Below are 6,366 nucleotides of genomic sequence, written 5' to 3' on the forward strand. Positions count from 1 at the left end.
CATAGGAAAAAAAGGACCCGTTTGAATTGTCAGGCCCCTGTGGATGGCTGTATTGTATGGGGTGGGGAGGAACAGTCCCACTGACCAGCAGCACCGAGCGCCAAAGCGCGGAGCCCCCTGGAAAGCTGATAACCTGAGCGGCTGAAAGCGGAGGCAAACTCAGCCAGCACAGAGGCCTCCTAGGGGGTAATTAGAATCTCTTCGGCCAGACTCAGAAGTCATAAAATATAAGGGTCCCAGTGGGCCGTACTCAAACCCTGGCCGGGATGGAGTAACTCACAAAGGTAAGAAAGATGACTTTGGTCCATCTAGAAAGAGTAAGAGGGGCTTATATTAATTACCTCCAATTACAAAGGGAGAGAAAGAACCACCTTTTTTTTTTTTTTTTTTAAGATTTTATTTATTTATTTGACAGAGAGACACAGCGAGAGAGGGAACACAAGCAGGGGGAGTGGGAGAGGGAGAAGCAGGCTTCCCACCAAGCAGGGAGCCCGATGTGGGGCTCGATCCCAGGACCCTGAGATCATGACCTGAGCCGAAGGCAGACGCTTAACGACTGAGCCACCCAGGCGCCCCGAGAAAGAACCACCTTTTAAGGAGGAGAATGCAAATTGAAATCAAGGGAAAGAACGTTAATTGCCCTATGGCTTCTGTGCCATGTCACGTTGCTCCACTGGCATGGTGTGCCACTTAGGGGTCAACCAAAGGCCGTTTCTGGATGTTTGACTTTGATTAAGGTTTATTTTCAGTGTGTCTAGGAATATGTTAGTATATTTATCCTGGAGTCAGAAAATCGCACCATGAATTCTCGCCAAAGTACGATAAGAATGAGGTGATTGAGACAGATATTCTATAATAAATAATTGCCTCGGTGCTGCTTGTTTGGCACCTAGGCAAGTTTTTTTGTTTGCTTTTTTTTACAATTCTAGGCCCATAGCTTAAGCACACTGGAACCATGTGTAGGAGAAGTCTCTGGGTCACCAGCACTAGCTACAAATGTTTAGCTACGTTTTTCCATTAATCAGTGATGTACTGAGAATCCACCATTTGGCAAGCACTGCAAAACCCTACTTGTTGAGGTTCTACCACTGCTTCCTTCAAACTGTTTACTCATTAATGGGAGAGAAAGAGAAATCCAATGTGCGATTGAAAATTGTAAATTTTATGTTCCGTTTCATCTCTGAGTAGTGGCAGTGGAGAGCCATCAAAAGGCCTTCTCAGAGATTAAGTTTAGAACTGAATCTCCAAGAACAGGTTTATCTTACCCAAGTGAATATGGGTGGAGGTGAGGGGCAAGAGAAATACTAAATAGGAGAAACTGTATGGGGAGCGCTGGATGCTTCAGAGAACTTGACCTCCAAGATTTGGGAAATAGGTCTGTATTCAGACAGCCACACACACAAAAAATGACTCTGGAACAGTAGTAGGAATCACAGAGTGAGTGGGTCTGCTAGGGAGCTTTATCCTAAAGGCAAAACAGATTCCAGGGAACCACGGTGTTTCCTTCTCCCCAGGGTTTTTTTGTGTCAAGATAATTTAGGGCATCTTGGTTGGATTACAGAGAGTCCTCTAGCCCAGAGATGTGTGCTGAACAGTTGAGAACACTCAGCAGGATGTTTGTTGGTGGGAGGGGGACAAAAAGGTGCCATCTGGCATCAGGGAAGACGTGCCCCTAAAGAACCTCTGTTTGGGGCTCTACAGAACAACACACCTAGGGCTGATTAGGGAAATGGGGTCTTCCCTTAACTGCCACTTTTATACCAGGCTTCAAGAGCTGAATATGTTAAAAGTTAGGAAGCTCTTTGGAACTGTCATAAATAAAACTTAAGATGATTACGACATAAGTGATTGAATCACACCCATTTCTGCGATATTAGTAATTCTGCAGAGTAGATTAAGCTCTTAAATCAGAGGCCTTACAAGCATGGGGCAAGCAAGCCTGGTGGTGAATGTCTAGAGCTCATCAGGATCTCATCAGGCTGGTGAGGAAGACTCTGGGATGTGGGCTTGAAGGAGTTGGAAACAATTCTCTAGAAGCTTTTGTGGAATGCTTTTCTTTCTTTTTAAAGATTTTTATTTATTTATTTGAGAGAAAGAGAGAAAGCATGAGAGGGGGTAGGGTCAGAGGGAGAAGCAGACTCCCCACTGAGTGGGGAGCCTGATGCGGGACCTGATGCAGGACCCGATCTGGGATCTGGCCTTGGGACCCTGGGATCATGACCTGAGCCGAAGGCAGACGCTTAACTGACTGAGCCACCCAGGGCCCTGTGGAATGCTTTTCACTTTGGTAAGTAAAAGCCAACAGCACCTGAAATCCTCGAAGGTGAGACAGGAGAGTTGTGCAGTTTGTGGGCCATGCCCATCCCTTTTGCAGGAACAAATCATCCCGTCCTGCTCACTTGTGTCTCTCCAGTGTCCGTAACTGCCTGCCCCATACCATTTCCTCTGCAGTTGGCTGTTGTGCATGCTCTCCTGGGGTTCCACAAGGGAGGTTATTGCTCTTTGTACTTGAACCTGCTCCCATGGAATTGCTCCAGCCCAACAGGTGACGTGCCCTGATCTTTGGTTTGATGGTCACAACAGAGGCGGACTTCAGTGCCCATGAGAGGAAGGGCATGCAATTTGAAGCTTCGTTAGGCTCACGTTCAGCTTCAGGTTTTCTCCTGAAGGTTTGAGTTTCTCTTCATGAGAAAATGAAGAATATTAGTCAAATTTTGATCTAAGATTTTGCATGTCCCCAAATATAATGACCTCCTCTGACTTGAAAGAATGGAAGCAGCTGCAACGTGCCCCCAGTACTTCATCTAGAATCTCCTAAACCTCGCTTCCACAGAGGTTCTAAAACGGATGCAAGCTCAGTGATGTGCTGATTCATGACTGTGATCACCGGGTGACCATGCCCTGTGTCTGTGCTGTAATTTCCACTTCCAGCAGAAGAGATTTCACTCAAATCTAATTTAAAATCTTATTTTGTTGCAATCCTCCAGATATCTGCCCTACTCTTTCTTGGAAGCAGGCTGTTTCTGAGCAAAGCAGATCTCTTGATACAGGATGTTACAAGCTTCCAAAGGGACTCCTTGCTCTAAAATGCATCTCTCACAGACCTTACCAAAATTTCTGCATTAGAAAGCTCAATATTAATAACTTTCTATATTTATTAAAAAGGAAATTTCTCATCATTACTAAATAAAAAATAGATAGTATAATAAGACATGGGTGAAAGATATTTTTCCCAATACCTATGGGGAAAACATAACAATTAAATCATATCCATTGATGTAAAAGTCCAAATCATTTCTCAAACACTGAGCTGAAACATAGCTACTGGTATTTAATTCTATACATTGTGCTAGGGATCAGGGGTATAATAATAAATAGATATAATAGATATCTAGATAGATGTAATAGATAAAATTCCTATTGTCAAGGAGTTCAGAATATAGTAAGGAGTAGAGACAGAGAGATAGGTCATTGTAACTTGATGTCAGCATTTCTGTGGTGAAGATAAGCCCATTGTATCTTATAAGCACAAAAGTAGAGTGTTCAATATGGTAAGCTTGTGTTGGAGAAGAATGTGCTGGGGTGTTCAGGAAGGGACATGCAGGGGCAATGGCTGTAACTTGATGTCAGCATTTCTGTGGTGAAGATAAGCCCATCGTATCTTATAAGCACAAAAGGAGAGCATTCAATACGGTAAGCTTGTGTTGGCGAAGAGCCTGCTGGGGTGTTCAGGAAGGGACATACAGGAGCAATGGCTAGATGACAAAGAAAGGGTCTCCCCCACCAAAAAAAAAAAAAAAAAAAAGAAAAAGAAAAGAAAAGAAAGGGTCTCTCAAGAAAAGGAACAACATGAATAGTCCAGATTCCAGAAAAGGCTTGAGATGAGTGAGAAGTCAGATAGCATTTACATTGCTACAGTGAACAGTGAAGAGTGGGATCAAAGAGGGATGGGAAGGAGGTGAGGTTGGATGTCAGGCAGTCAGCTTGTGCTGGGGTGAATGTAATGGGGTGAAAGGGATGAATTTTACACTCAAAGCAGACATTTTCAAAAGAATATTAGAAATCAGTCAGTCTAGCAAGTCAATACCACTGATAGATCAAGGAACACAAAGAGGGAGGGAAATGGAAAATGGAAAAGCTCTGTAAATGGCAACATGTGAAGGCCTTTGGAGAGCAAGACTGCCAAAGAATCGTAAATACTGGGCTGACCTTTCTTCCTGGTATGGGCAAACTTGTTGCAAGGGCAGAGTGTATGTTGGGGTGCATGCTGAGGTCGTGAGGATTGGTAGGTGGCCAGTTGTTCTGTGATTGTGAACAGTGGACCTTGAGAGTTGGCCTTCTCAAGGTTGAGTCTATTCTTCCTACTAGCTAATCCTTTTAAAAGACTCTTGTAATATTTCTTAGTCTCCAGGCAAGAATTTCTTCTAGGGCTGAGATCATGTCTTTGTACACTTGTGTGTGATCATAGGTAAGCCCCTTGCTTTTCAGACTTAATTTTCTAATCTTTAAAATGGGACCAATACTCTTAGGATCAGTTGATATGAAGTGTATACAAACACTTCTCCTTGTGACTCATGCTCACAGCAGGAAGTCAGTATCTGTCAGTTTTCTATTTCATTTGCTCTGTTTGATAATGATGATGACTTCACAAAGGTTGGTCAGCATGCTTTTGTGGATTGGAAATGTGATTAGGGAAACTAAATGGATTTCTGACTTATCTTGATGACAGGGCCAAACAATTTTGTGTGTGGACCTTCGTTGTATTTGAAGTTATTATAGACAGGTCTGTGCTTCAGTGTGACAAAGTGACAAAAGGGAGCCCAGGGTAAGACATCATCAGTTGTCCATTAACCCAGATACTGGCCATAATAACTCTTGCTAATACACACTATCAGTCTATTGGCACAGAAATAATAAGGCCAGGAAATGCAAATCAAACCTCATTTACTTGGACCCATGGCAGGAGAATCCAGAAGGTGCTGCTGAACCGCTAAGCCTGCATCCCTGTTAGCCTTGGAAGACACACCCTCACCAATTTGGAGGACAATTTGTGAAAAGCTTATGTTCGAAATAGTTCATTTACCTTTTCAGTAGCTATTTTTTTTTTGGTTTCAGTAGCTATTTTTTTTGACAAGTGTTAAATATTCTTTATTTAATATTATACATAAACCATGCTAAAATACCTTTCATTAAGCAAAAGACAACATTTTAGATGCAGGGAATTTTAATCAAATTGGCATAGGTGAGACCAAAAAGACACTGCCAGGTTGTCTTCATCCCTTGCTTTTAACAGGTTAACGAGCAAACTTGAAAACAGCTGAGTCTTGCTGTTCTGAGACCGGGACGGGATTTCCTCAGTATTTAAATATATTAATATAACTATTTATATATATCTAAATATAAAACCAATCTCCTATAAGTTTAGAGATGGCAGTTACCATCTCTGTGAAAAGCTGAACATTACTAGTCAATTCCAATCATATTTTTAGGAGGGGAAAACAGTGGCAGCACTTGCTGAACCAGACTTAGTATCAAAGTTCAAAAAGCTGATCATATTCATTTAACCACAAGCCAATCTTATTTAGATCAGGACTGTCTAAAAGAAGTATTCTATCAGCCATTCATGATCTGAATTCTGGTGTATGAGATCAATTTAAATATGGTACACATAAAAAAAAAGTCATGAGACATTTTTGTTTTGTAATAAATAAGGCAATGGCCAACTATTACTCGTTAGTTGCTCTTTTGAGATAAGCTATCAATTCTGCTCTTTCCCCTGTCTTCTTAATGCCAGTGGAGATCATTTTTGTTCCAGGGATGTACTTCTCGGGATTCTCCAAATACTCATCAGTGTCTCCTCTTCCCAGGTGATGCCTTTGTTCTTGTTGGCATCCGTGTAAGAAAATTCAGGGGACTGACCTGTCTTTCTCCCAAATAAACCATGGAGATTGGGTCCAGTCTTGTGCTTGCCTCCCTTTTCCACAGTATGGCACTGGGCACACTGCTGAACAAAAACCTCCTTGCCTTTCTCAACATCACCCATTTTTATTTTTTTAAAGATTTTATTTATTTATTTGACAGAGAGAGAGAGAGATCGCACAAGCAGGGGGGGGCAGCAGACAGAGGGAGAGGGAGAAGCAGGGCTCGAACCCAGGACCATGGGATCATGACCTGAGCAGAAAGCAGATGCTTAATTGACTGAGCCACCCAGGCACCCCACATCACCCATTTTTAAATCATTCTTTTGTTGCACATGAAACCAAGGTGGCCTCTCACAAGCCAGTTGGACATCCTGCTCTCTTCAGTAGCTACTTTATATCCATGTGGTTATGCAATCAGATGATGGCAAGGATTCACAAATGGAGT

At 42.4% G+C, this 6,366-nt stretch overlaps 1 pseudogene; it reads right to left on the reverse strand.

Annotated features, from left to right (window-relative positions):
• Positions 1-5,726: 5,726 nt before the first annotated feature.
• Positions 5,727-6,043, reverse strand: LOC118011851 (annotated as a pseudogene).
• Between the last annotated feature and the right edge of the window lie 323 nt (positions 6,044-6,366).

Source organism: Mirounga leonina, unplaced genomic scaffold (genome assembly GCF_011800145.1).
Source record: "Mirounga leonina isolate KUSES-001 unplaced genomic scaffold, KU_Mleo_1.0 Mir_151, whole genome shotgun sequence".
NCBI lineage: Eukaryota > Metazoa > Chordata > Mammalia > Carnivora > Phocidae > Mirounga > Mirounga leonina.